The sequence below is a fragment of the Callospermophilus lateralis genome, chromosome 1 (genome assembly GCF_048772815.1).
Source record: "Callospermophilus lateralis isolate mCalLat2 chromosome 1, mCalLat2.hap1, whole genome shotgun sequence".
NCBI lineage: Eukaryota > Metazoa > Chordata > Mammalia > Rodentia > Sciuridae > Callospermophilus > Callospermophilus lateralis.
Genome location: NC_135305.1, coordinates 74,237,560 through 74,251,488, shown reverse-complemented (window position 1 = coordinate 74,251,488; position 13,929 = coordinate 74,237,560). Strand labels below are relative to the sequence as shown.

The window sequence follows — 13,929 nt, the reverse complement described above, 5'->3', positions numbered from 1 at the left end:
AATATTATCTATCTGCCAAGTAATAATTATATATTTAGCAATATTTCCTACTTTTGCTTAGTTATCATCATGTTGACCAATGGATTGGTTATTAGAATATTGACCAATATCCATGAATATTTCATTATTAATTAGAGAAAAGAATTACATAAATGAAAATTAGAATTAAAATTTCAGAGTAGAATATTTAACCTTCCTAAGTTTTTGTGGAGATTATATTTTTAAGAGAAAAAAAACATGTAATATCCATCTATCCTGATTAATTTCTAGTGTCTATAACACTCAAGTCACACAATACATTTTACACAATTATATCTGTAGTTACAGAAAGGCAATACATGTGTATGATAGATGCTTATACATAGTGTATAAGAAAAAAAATTATAAGATACTTTATAAGAATGTACCTTGGGGAAGGTGAAATATACATATAAATAATTGCTACATGAGGCAGTCTAAATGGTAAATAGAAGGGGACAGCATTGAAAACTGGAAAGCAGTGATTATTTCTGCTTCAGATGTGATGCTGCGCATTAGGTTGCCAGAAGTTCTTCATCTTACAATCACAACTTTGCACCTCTTAACCAATATCTTCCCTTTTCCTTATGCACAGCTTCTGATATGCACCCTTTTCTTTCATAAATATGACTTTTTTGGATTCCATACGTAAGTGAGATCATGCAGTAAGTGTCTTTCAGTATCTGACTTATTTCACTTAGTGTAAAGTCTACTGTAGTTTGCATCTGGAATGTTCCTCAAGGGCCTGTAAAGTCCAGGCTTGTTCCCAGCCCATGGCACTGATGAGCTATGGTAGCATCTTTAGGAGTCTTTAGGACTCTAATGGGAAGTTTTAGGTCACTGGGGGCATGTCCACAAAAGGATTGTAGGACCATGGCTCCTCTCACTCCTTTACCACATTTTTCTACCATGATATGCTGCCTCTCTTCATAAGCCCCAAACAATGGGACCAACTGATCTTGGATTGAAGATAAACCCTTTTGTCATGAGTGAGCTATGACATTCATGTCTTTCTACATAGTAAGAATTCATAGAATAACAATAAATCCATAGGCTATACCACTTTCAGTGACAGCAGTTCACTGAATACTTGTGGATCACCTGGCAGTTATAAACTGGGCAAACACAAGTTCTGTTATGCTAATCTTAATTTCTAGTGTCTATAACACTCAAGTCACACACCACATTTTACACAATTATATATGTAGTTACAGAAGGACCAAGAAAGGATTAAGGTAGCCACAGGTGCTCAGAAGGCTGAAACTGAGGGCAAAGGCAGAGATGTAGATACCAAATGCAAAGAATTGCTGTAGGGGGATCAGATAAGATTGTGAAGAATCTGTTGAGGATGCAGACTATGAAAGTGCGGGGACTTATTCTAGGTCAGGGTCTGTACAGACAACAGTTTTAGAGCATCCACTTCATGTGTCAGCTTGAGACACCAGCTTAGAGTGGGCCATGAGTGGTCATCAAGGGAGAAGAAACCACACTCACCTGAAATCCCATGACAGCTTCAGAGGTTTATTACTGTGGCGATTTCCTGGGCAAGGCTCATGACAGGCAAACGGGAGACAGGGTCAGTGTGCCACTGTGTCTAGTCTCAGGGTGCTTCTCCTTTTATGGGCCTCAGTTGAGGTGATTGCTTCATTCAGTGTTCTGGTGTGTTCACTAAGCTCTCGGGGTTGGTTTTTCTGATAAGAGTTTGATACACCATGGGCTTCTGATTAATTTGATGTGTCATTTTTATTAGCACAATTAATTTATCAGTTTTTGCCTTACTGTGATGCTGGGCAAATGGTGGTTATTTGTTTGTACAAACAAGTTGTAAAGTCATTCTACCTCAGTACTGAAACTCAAAATGGAGTAATTCATGGAAAACTAATGCTTTATAAAAGAGTGTGACTCAGGTTTAGGCATAATCTTAAAACTATGTTCTATACATCATGGAGTAACTCAGAGGCAGGGCATAGTCTGCTCTCTATGCTCTTTATATTTTTAAGTTGGTTTTCTCAGGCTGTTATTATAGTAACAGAAAGCTAACACCTGGTTCCAGGAATGGGGCAGTTGTTGCTAAAACTGAGAGGATGTATAGAACTTTTTTGGAATTAGTGTGTTAGAGGAGTTTGAAAAGATTGGAGAAGCAGGGTACAGAAAACTCAGATTGCTATAGGTGGAGTTTAATGGGTCTATCTAGTGAAGACGCAGAAGACTAGAAGTCTAATAGAAATGGAGACAGTAGAGGTTATTTTCATGAGGTTTTAGATGCAAATATGGATTCTATTGGGAATTGGACTAGAGGCCAACCATGTTGGCAAAGAATTTGGCTTTTTTCCCCCCTGTCTATACCCTAAGACTTTCTAGCAAGCTGAGTTTAAAGGTGAGGGACTAGTCAATCTGTGAGAGGAAATGTCAAGGCAGTGCAGTGTCAAGCAGTGACATGGATCTTACTGGTGCTCTGAGCAATATTTACCGTGAGAACCTAGAGTAAAGAGAAATAGGGTTAAAATTTTTGTATTAATTTGCAGTTTGGTCAGAAAAGGAACATGCAGTTAAATGTGCTGCCCAGTAGAGTGCAGTTGCTAAAAAGATATTAGTGCCATTAAAAAGAATCCAAATATTCTGCACTGGGACAATCGGAAAAATTCTTTGAGGACATTTCAGTAATTGTCAACAAACCTCCCCATCACAGGCCCAAAGGTATAAAACTATAAATTCATTTCAGAGACTGTTTGAGTAGAAAGCCTTGGGGCACCTGCTCACATAGGGTGGCCTAGAGAATTACTTCTGTGAGATCTATTTTTCTACATTCAGCCATCAAGGCAATTAGTAGTTACTAAAGCCATGGTTCAAGCTGGCCCAGGAATGGCTCATGCTGGCAGCAGACCTCAGTGTTATCCATGTAATACTGGTTTTGCAGGCCTCCTTGATGCAAGAATTGTGGAGCCTTACAGTCTTCTCCCAAGATTTCAAAGGAAAGCTTGGGAGGCCAGGTAGAGAGAAGAGATGCCAGGAACACAGGATGCCTGCCAAGGGATGTTGCATGCAGCATGCAAAGGCAGCCTGAGAAAACATCCATGTTTTCCACATCCGTATGGTAGAATGCAACCAGCACAGCCATAGAGACAAGCCACCCAAACTCTTGGAAGCCCATATCCTGCCACAGCGTGCCCAGGATTCTGGACATGATCATGCAGGATTTAATGTTTGCCTTGCTGGGTTTTGGTCTTGCTTTTCCCGCCTTGATATTTTCCTGTTCCATCCTTTGGAATGGTAATATTTATCCTCTGCTATGTTTATCTTGTACGTATGTAACAACTTTTGACTTTTACAGGGTCTCATAGCTGAGTTTGTCTCAGAGGCAACTTCAGACTTAGCCTTTTGAGCATTGTTGAAACAGTGAAGATTTTGAGGACTCTATAGATGGACTGGATGCATTTTGCATTGTGAAACGGATAAAAGTCTTTGGGAACAGAGGCAGAATGATGTAGTTCGGATCTGGAATGTCTTCCAAAGGCCTATTTGCTAAAGGCTTGGACCCCAGTCCATGGTGGTGGAGTCTTTAGGAGGTGGAGCCTATTATGAGGTTTTTAGGTCACTGGAGTTATTGTCTCAAAGGGAATAGTGGGACTCTGGTCTCCTCCTCCTCTCTCTCTCTCTCTTTTTGCCATGAGGAAAGGGTTTCCCTTCCTGTGCGATATACTCCCACCATAATGTACTATACTGTCACAGGCTCAAAGCAATGGGGTCAATCTACCATGGATTGAAATCAAGAAAACTGAGCCAAAATAAACTTTTCTTCTATTTAAGTTGATTATCTCAAGGATTGCTAACAGCATTGACAATCTGAATGATAACATCATACAGGTTCATCCATGTTGTTGCAAATGGCAGAATTTCTTCCTTTTTTAACTAAACAATTTTATCCATCTAGTTCAAATTTTCACTCTGTCTTCATCTTTCAATGGACACTTAGTTATTTCCATATCTTGGCTATTGTGATTAATGCTGCAGTGAACATGGATGTGTTATCTCTTGGAGATAATAATTTTACTTTTTCTGAACATATAACCAGAAGTGTTATATCTGGATTGTATGACAGTTCTATTTTTAATTCTTTGATTAGTCTTCATACTGTTTTCCATGATAGTTGTACCAATTTAAATTCCTGTATAGAACATTCTGCACATTCTCTCCAATACTTTTTATCTTTTATCTTTGATTATCTCTAATGTGTTATGTGAAATATCACTGTGGCATTGTGAAGTATCATTGCTAACTATTTCCTGGATGATCACCACTGATGAGCACATTTTCATGTACTTGTTGGCCATTGTATATTTCTTCTTTTGAGATGTATATTGTCAAATTCTTTTTAATCTGTTTTTGTTGTTTAATGAGTTTCTTATATACTTTGAATTTAAACTCTTTATCAGGTGAACAACTTGCAAATATTTTCTCCTGTTTGGTAGGTTGTGTTCTCATTCCCTTTCCTGTGCAAATGCTTTTTAGTTTGATTCAATTCCATTTGTCTGTTGTTACTTGATTGCTCAAACTTATGGTCAAGAAGGAATTTCTCTGTTTTATTCTAGTAGTTTTAGTTGCAATTCTTATATTTAAGTCTTTAATATATTTTGAATTCATGGCTTTATGTATATTGAAATAAGGGTCCAATTTATTTCTTTTGAATGAATGTGGATACCCAGTTTTGCCGGTACCATTTATTTAGAAGAAACTATCTTGTTTACATTGTATATTTGTGGCACACTTGTGGAAGATCAAATTATTGTGAATATGAGTTTTTATTGGCTATTTATTCTGTTTCCTCAATCTATAATGTTGGTTTTTATGCCATTACCTTACTGTTTTGATTAATATAAGTTTGTAATATAATTTAAAGGTTGTATGATGTCTCAAGCTTTGCTCTTCTTGCTCAAGATTTCTGTGGCTATTTGGAGGGTTTGTGTGTGTGTGTGTGTGTGTGTGTGTGTGTGGTTTTAAATGAATTATAGGATTGTTTCTATTTCTGTGAAATATGCTATTTCAATTATGATTGGTACTCTATCAACTTTTAAATAAATCTGGTTAGTTATGAACATTTAAAAAAAAATAGTTCTTCCAGTCAGTGAACCTGGGGTATTATTTTTCACTTATTTGTGTCATATTGATTTCTTTCATCAATGTTGTATAGTTTTCAGTATATTTTGATATTTTCTGTGTATATCAGATATTTTGGTTCCTTAGTTAGATTTATTCCTATTTATAATATTATCATATATAGGACTGTTTTTTTAATTTTTTGGATAGTTTATTCATAATGTATATAAATATTTTATGATTTTATGGCTTATAGAAATGAAACCCATTGGATATATTTCTAGTTGTTATACTTGTGATGTATTATGCTGAGGTACCTTCCTTTAATTTGGTGGGAGTTTTTAAAAAATATTTGCTGCAGTCCGGCTGCAGCAAAATAACCAGGGGGTGACGAACAACTTGTGTAGATTGATACAGCAGGAGTGGGAGCCGTTTATTGTAGGACAACAGAGGTGTTTATACATTCCACACAGCTTATCTTAAATAACATAAAATAGATACAGCAGTCAACCAATAAGGAATCTCCACACTTAATGGCTCGCTGGCGTTACTTCGCAAACCACTCCTTCTGGCATTTTGCCAGGCGCCATCTTGACTTGTTTACAGACCTAACATTTCTCCGGCAAAATGCCAGGCGCCATCCTGACTTGTTTACAGACTCTAACAATATTTATTTGTCAATGAACCTTTTTTTTAAAAAAAAAAAGTTATTTATATGTGGTGCTGAGAATTAAACCCAGTGCCTCACACATTAAGGCAAGTGCTCCATTAATCATGATAGTATTTGTAGTTTTTTTCAGTGCCTTTTATATACCTATTAAGATGATCATATGGTTTTTGTTCTTAATTCTTTCACTATTATATGCCATATTTGTTGATTTGCATATGTTGAACCATTTTTATACCCTAGGAATAAGTTCCATTAATTCATGGTGTAGGATTCATTTAATATGTTGTTTTCAGTTGTTTTTGTTTCATTGTTAAACTTCTCAATTTGTTCATATGTGATTTTCCTGATTTTATTTAGCTTTTTATCCATGTACTCTTATAGTTTATTAAGCTTCTTAATCATGATCATTTTGAATTCTTTAGCAAGTGGTTCATGAATCTCCATTTTTTAGTTTTGGTTTCTGGAGATTTATTAATTTCCTTTTGTGGTGTTATGTTTGCCTGTTCTTTGGGATCTGTGTTGGCTTGCATGAGTGTTACCTGGAAGGAGAAGACACCTCTTCTAATCTTAACTAGTTTGGGAAGGTTCAGACCTCCTGACTGGTAAGATTGCTGCATTTGGGATTGTATTCAAGTTGGCTGGACTTGTGATTACTACCAGATCCTCTATCAGTTCCACAGATATCCCATTTCGAGGAGTTTGACATTAAGGAGTATGGTTTTTCCTGTTTCCCTGAGAGTGCTGGGGCTGGGTCACAGTGTGTTTAAGAAAGAGTAGTCAAGTCTGAGGTTTTGTAAGCCTGTTACCAGGGACACCTATGGGTTAGGCTTCTTAATGGGTCTCAAGAGAGTAGGCCTGCCTCCTGGCTTGGTGGAATGAGGCTGGAGTTTGGTCACAGCACTATTTAGGGACTGATGCTGGGTCTGAGATCAGTGAGTCTATTATCTGGCTTACTGTGAGTCTGGCTTCCAGGTACTTAGGGCAGGCGGTACTACTTTGAGCTGAGGTAGGTGGGGTATAGACCCAGTTTTCTGTATTGCTTCAGGAATTACAGATGTGTCTAAGGTTGGCAAGCCGATTACTATTGGTACAAATAGGCATTGCTTTCCCTGGGACCATTGGTGTAAGGGGATGTTCATAGGGCCAAAGACAAGCAAAGCTGGTGACTACATCACATGTGAACAAGGCTACTCTGGTCCTCAGATGGTACCAAAGTCCAAAGGCCTGCCACCAGTACATAGCCTGTCTTCTTAAAGTATTCCTCCTCAGTCTTGGGCCTCACCTGGGTTTTATAGTTTATTCCTTGGTTCAAAAAGATCCCACAAAGACATTAAATGGCTGTCAAATATTTATTTGTGTTGGTGGGGAACACAGACTAAAGAATTGTTAACATTACCCACTAGTATTTGAATTCTAGTTCTTTCTTTTTCTGATATTTCTCACTTTTTTTAAAAATTTAATTTTTTTTGTTGTTCCTGCTATGATCATCATAGTTCAGATGATGATCTCTGGGTGGTACATCTCCAGTGGTTTCCTGGGTGGTCTCTCCAGTAATGTCTTTCTTGAAAATTAACTAAATCCCACAGATCATTTGACCATGCTTCCTCATGCCATTGCCACTGTAATGTTCTACCAGTAGGAAAAATGATGGTAGATACATTAGCACTTTGTAAATGACCATAGAAACCAATAGCTAGCCATTCCCTGTCAGAGGAAAATAGGTTTTGTTCATATTATTAAACTAGTATTAAGGGCTGCTTTGGAGAATGAGTAGCAGTTGGACATCCAGCGACCTTGTTGGTTTATGATTCAGGTGATCATAAACTGGTTGCTATGAACAAATGTTCTTTGTCTTATTTATCCCCAGTTGAAATGAATCGATCTCACAGTCTATAGGTTTCTTTGCTATACTTTCCTGGTGCTGTATTTTCACTGACTTTAGTCTTGAAATTGTTTTATAAAATATTTTTTAACTCCTTGATTGTTTTATAATAATTTTCTGAAAGGTGGAAGTTTTCACTTTACAAATATTCAGAGGCATACATTTTTGTCTCTTTTGCTTTAAAGCACTTCACTGCCAGAGAGGAAAATTGTCCATGGGTAAATACTTTTTTTAATTTTATTTTAATTTTATTTGTAAGATGTGACCACAGTGGGGTGGTAGTAGTCATGTTTATGGTGCAGAGTTTGTATGCTCTTTATCCTGTTCCAGGCTTTGTTCTCAGTATTCTGTACACATTAACTCTGTCACTTACAGGACAAAAAATTTTATCTTCCTTTCCTGAAGATTATTTGTTGATGGTGACTTTAAAATGTAACATATGCAGTTACAAATTTACTATAATTATTTGTTCTTGATATACTAGAGGTATTTATTATTCATCTTCAAATCACCTTGGTGAAATGTTATTACAAAACTTGTGAACTTGAAGAAACCAAGTTGTAGGTGAACTATTGTTGAGATTCATTAATATTTTCACTGATGATTGGATAATGCATTGATGTCCTACAAATCTAAAAGTGCTTAACATCTCATTAGAATTTAGCAAAGAACAGAATTTTGTATTATACATTATTCTCAAGATATTTATTAAACATCTATGCTTAAACTGTAGATGTTTCATTTGTAGTAGGGTATGATGGTATCCAAAGGAATTTAAAATATTAGTGTATAAATACAAACCTAGGAGAAAACTTATCACAGATTTTACTTTTCTTTAAGAAATATGAACTGTTTTAGAAGAATTTTTTGACTAAGAATAGCTCAAAATCCAAAAATTTTACTTTATTTATATTTAAGTTACCAAGCATCTCAAAGTGTGAAGTCTTTCTCCTCCATATAATCTCTGTAATTCAATACTAAACTGTACTCTTTTTTTTTCCTGAGCAAATATTGTTCATTAACCGACCAGATTACAAAAATACCATGATACATTCCTTAGTTCATCCTTCCAATAAGCCTGTTGATCTCATATTTCCTATTGCCAGCATCTCTACCATCTACAAAATGGGTGGTCTTTTTCTTCATTCCACCTTGTAGAAAAGATAATTTGAAGAGCCACAGGAAGTTATTTGCTTCTTTGAAGTGTTTTCCAACCATGATCTCATGAATCAGACCCTCCCATGCGGATGATACTGTATTTACTAAGAAACTGAGCAATCCAATTGTTATCTGTCAAGGCAGTTCATTTCTTACTTATTTTGCCATTTCAAATATGCCTGTGGGTTAGTTCATCCACTGACTTCAGCTTTGGGTACCTCTATGTAAAATATGGTTCCATAATCCTCAGCATGTTAATTGAAGCCTTCTTGAGATTAATGGAGGTGCCATGGGAGGTATGGTCCGTAACACTTTATGGACCTTTGTGCTCACACTATTGATACCTCTCATCCTAATGACAATGTCAATTTGGGTTCTGAAAGTATGTAGCAATTGACAGCTTTTTTTGCCATCCTAGCCATTCGAATCTCAGTTCTGTATGTATGCCTATATTCCTTGCGGTAAATGCTTGGCTTTTTCATAGATAAGCTTCCTCCTTGCCTTTTGAAGCATCTTTTGTGTAAACTTCTTTCTTAGGCACTTCACCTTCAATTCTGTGAAATTCCATAACATTGTTTTGAGGGTTTCTGGTATAGCAGGAACATTCTTTTTCTTCCCTTTGGCACTCTCCATGGTTCCACAGAAAAGAGGATGAATATTACTCTTGAAAGAAGAAACATTTTCACATTAAATGTGGTTCTTTTTGTAAATTAATATACAAGTTAAATGTTTGATCTTGGTAGATGAGTACATGCATATTATGTTAACAAAAGATTCAGTCTTCCATAAAATAAGTCCTATAAATGTTTTGCTTAAGTTTTGCTTTGTGCAATTTCAAATGTAGTTAAGTAATCTAACATGCTGATTAATAGCCTGAAAAAGATAATAAATGGTGAACGGCATGATATATATGATACATTTTGGATTTTCCCTTTAAAATGACATGTTTGAATAGTCACATTTACCTAGCTCACTTAAATCACTTCTGTTTAATATTTCAGATTTGTTAGACTTTGTAGAATACAAATCAAAATTTCTGTACAACTTTTATCTAATTTAGGGTCTGTTTTTGAACTTATATGCATTAGCAAAAAAATATGGCAAAGTTGGCTCGTGGTATTACATAAAATCTAGCTGTTGAACATTAAGAATTTCAGAAATTATTTAAAATATAGATGTCAAAACATTATTTCTCTAACTTGTTGTGAAGTAGTTTTAATTTTTTTATGAAGAGTGACAAAAGATACAGGTGTTATGCTGTAGTAGTGCAAAAGCAGCCATAGACAAATCATAGGTGAATAGATAGCTGTGTGTCAATGACATTTTAATTTCAAAATCAGGGGCAGCCTAGATAGGTTTGAGGGCATTATTGACTTCTATGGTTATAATACCAACTGACATAATTGAATATACACAAAGCAGGGCAGTCATTGGACAAGTGGAAAGGACTAAGGAAAGGTTCCTAACATCAGGTCAATTGACCATTCATAGGCATTCATGTGCAAAATATTGTCCAAAGGTTTCTTTTTCTTGTGGAATGTTCCATACCCATCTGTAGTGCCTGGGTCCTCAAAAAATACCTGATTATACCACTTGAATCATAAGTATGACTGGAATGATTCATTCTCAGCAATTCCCTCCATCCCTGCCCAATGTTAAAAAACTATTCTATTTGTAAGAATGGCAGAACCTGCCCAGCACTGTGGTACATGCCTGTAATACTAGTGGTCAGGAGGCTTGAGGCAGAAGGATTGCAAGTTCAAAGCCAGCCTAAGCAATTTAGGCCCTAAGCAACTCAGTGAGACCCTGTCTCTAAGTAAAATACAAAAAGGATGAGGATGTGGCTCAATGGTTAAGTGTCCCTGAGTTTCAAACCCCAGTGTCCCCCCTCCCCCAAAAAGGCAGAAACTTAGATTTTGTTTCAGAATTATTGAAACAAATATAAAAGGCATAATAGGAAAAATTTGTTGCCCATTGAATCTGCTTTCTGCAAAAGTGTACTGCTGAGGTAAAAAGGCTGTTCTGCATAAGACTAGCTAAAAAGCATTATATAAACCTGTGGTTTCCAACTGTGCTCTATAAAAGGTTTGCAGACCCCCATGGGTATAGATTGGGCCAGAAAGGGAAAAATTCACTGCTGTCCTTCTATTCTGTTTCTTTAATTAAGGCAATTCAACTTTAGGATTTATTTCCTTATATCTCTGTGTGATCATTTATATGATGAAGTTATATACAATTACACTTCTTAAAAGCCAGTAGTAAATCAGTAAATTTTTGAAAAGCGTGGATCGTACTTATATTTTCATATTTTTGCTCTAGCCTGTATATTCCTTAAAGAAACAGTTCTACTTGTTTTAGCAAGGTTGAAGTAATCTTTAATTTAAGTGTGTTTGTGGCAAGCATGACTGACCAGAAAGACCAGAAGAAATCTGTCACACATGGCGATCTCTTCTACCTCCTAGAAGATTATCTACTCTGCTGTAAGACAGTGTGAGATTCTATGATAGGAGTACTTAAATTGTGTTAACTCTGAAGTTAACATGGTAGCATAACACTAGGAGATGCACTTCCTTCCCTTCTTCCTTGACCAGTGTTAGTTAGTGCTTAGTGTATGCCTGGCACCAGAGATAAGAAGGCAAGTATAGTCTGGTTGCAAGAGAAAGAAAAAAATACTTTTGTATAATTCTCTTTTATTTTCTATTTTAATACAACTTCTCATTAAAATCTCATGACATAAAAGGTTTTAATTTACCTTCCCACTCCCCAATAATATCAAGCAAATTAGTGATAAAGTATGTATGAGAATTCTTAAAATATTATATTGATTTGGACTTCCTCAATTCATTTAAACGTTAGAAAAATTCTGACATGAACAGGTAGGTTCAGGGATGGATGGATCAAGTTTTGTAATCTTTATTTTGCACATGGAGAGAGGGAAGAGGAGAGAGAGGGAGGGAGGGAGGGAGGGAGGGAGGGAGAGAGAGAGAGAGAGAGAGAGAGAGAGAGAAAATGAGAACTGAAGTTTAGTGAGTTGCCCAAAATCAACAGCATTACCAAATCTCAGAGCTGCCATTAGACTCTGCCATTAGACTCTCTTGTATTCTCTCTGATATCATCTGGTGCCTCTTCCTCTTTTTCATAACAAGTCAGCTAATGACAAAGAGAGAAGACAGGCTTTTAAAAATGTTTAATAGATATTTTGACTAATGTTTCTTACTCCCTACTATTGGTCAAATTATAAAATAATTTTAAAGAAAAATATTTCTTATGATTTCATAACATGTAGGCACTTTTATACAATAAGAAAAGTATATAAAGATCATCAAGTTACATATTTTCCTTGTGTTTAGGTTTTGGAGCTTGTGTGTGAAGGTTTACAGTTATAAGCTCATACCTTATTATTGGTAGATAAAATATGAAATAGAGGTTAATACAGGTAAATGTGGACTTGTAGTATAATTTATGTACCCTCTGATGTTCACTTAAAAGCTCTTGAATGATTTTAAAAGATGCTTAGTTAGTATTTGAAAGCATTTAAAATTTGTTTTCTGTATTTCTCAAACTGTATTAAACATAATTTTACCTGCTGCCCTTCACCTTCAAATGAAGCACTTTGCCAATTCTTCTATTGCAGACAAATTGTGTCTTGAGGAATTTCTAATATATACTTCTCTGTCAATGGTTTGTCCTATATGAAGGGTTGTTGTTGTAGGTGGTATGTAGAGAGCAGACATTCTCTATAAAAACAATGATCTTGTTTTCACATAAATATCTTTACAATAAAGGGTACGGTTGGAGAAATATATCACTTATGTATGAATGGTTTGTGGTCTATTAACTTTGTTGATTTTCACGGCATGCTGGATTTATTGTCATCTTTATATTTATGTATCTACTTTTTGTCACTTCAAAAATGAATAAAACTCACACTGTGAAATATTTTTTCTACATGGCATTTTCCTAAGGTCTTAATAAAGCATTGCTAGTTTAATGAACATCCAATACTCATATTTGTGCAAGATTATAATTGTAAACATTTACAATTCATTATGGATTGTTTGTGTACCACATAAAACATGGTAATGAAAAAGCAAAGGTCATAGTTATCTTTAAATCCATCTGAGAATTATATATTATGTTTATTCCCAAGATATTTTTCTGTATGAAATGCTTATGAAAAAAATATAATCCTCCAGACAGATGATATTCTAATGAAAAACTCAAGAATAGGACAGTCTAGTTGACAAGAAAATTAAATGTCTTTTTGGAATAGGACAATTGAAAATTAATGTGAATATTTTATAGTACTCTTAATCACATGTTAATAAGTGGAGATTTTAGTTTAGCTGTCTCTAAAATTTAGCCCTTGTCTGGGTATTTAATTTTTTAAATTTTTTTTTTAGTTGTAGTTGGGCACAATATCTTTCTTTATTTTATGTGGTGCTGATGATCCAACCCAGTGCCTCACAGGTGCAAGGCAGGTACTCTACCAATGAGCTATAGCCCCAGCCCTGGGTGTGTAATTTTGAAGGCTCTTTGTCTTTGGTGCCATTATTATTTTTTAAAAAATTAAGTTAATTCATGAGCCAATTCTTTTCATTGAAAAATTTTAAAAATGCACAAGTATGTCATTCATTCGTTCCATTTCCTTCTCAAAATGCCTTAGTCTTTTGGGTCTGCTTATAAAAAAAAATACCATGAAGTGGGTAGCTTATAGACAGCAGAAACAAATTTCTTATAATTTTGAAGCCTGTGAAGTCTGAGATTAAGGCTTTATTGTCTGAACAGGACCTCTTTCCTAGTTCCTCTGATGCTTCTGTATCCTCACCTGGTAGAAGGGATAGGGCAGTTCTCTGGAGCCTCTTTTTATCAGGTCACTAATCTCATTAATGAGATCTTCACCCCTCTGACCTACTCACTTCCTAAAAGCCCATCCTTTTACTATTAACAATTTAAACATATGAACTTTGCGGGTATACAAACATTGAAATCATAGCATGTAGGTAACCACATAAAAGAAATTGAAATACATACACATAGCTGGAGTCAGATCTCTCTCAGATGTTGGAAATACTTTTGGAAATAATTTTTAAATAAATTTATCTAA

The 13,929-nt window shown here is 35.5% G+C and overlaps 1 protein-coding gene and 1 pseudogene across 3 annotated transcripts in view; one reads left to right on the top strand and one right to left on the bottom strand.

Annotated features, from left to right (window-relative positions):
* Positions 1-13,929, top strand: part of Crppa (CDP-L-ribitol pyrophosphorylase A) — a 302,194-nt gene that overhangs the window by 251,144 nt on the left and 37,121 nt on the right. The gene's annotated exons all lie outside the window — the stretch shown is intronic.
* Positions 8,721-9,455, bottom strand: LOC143404857 (large ribosomal subunit protein uL30 pseudogene; annotated as a pseudogene).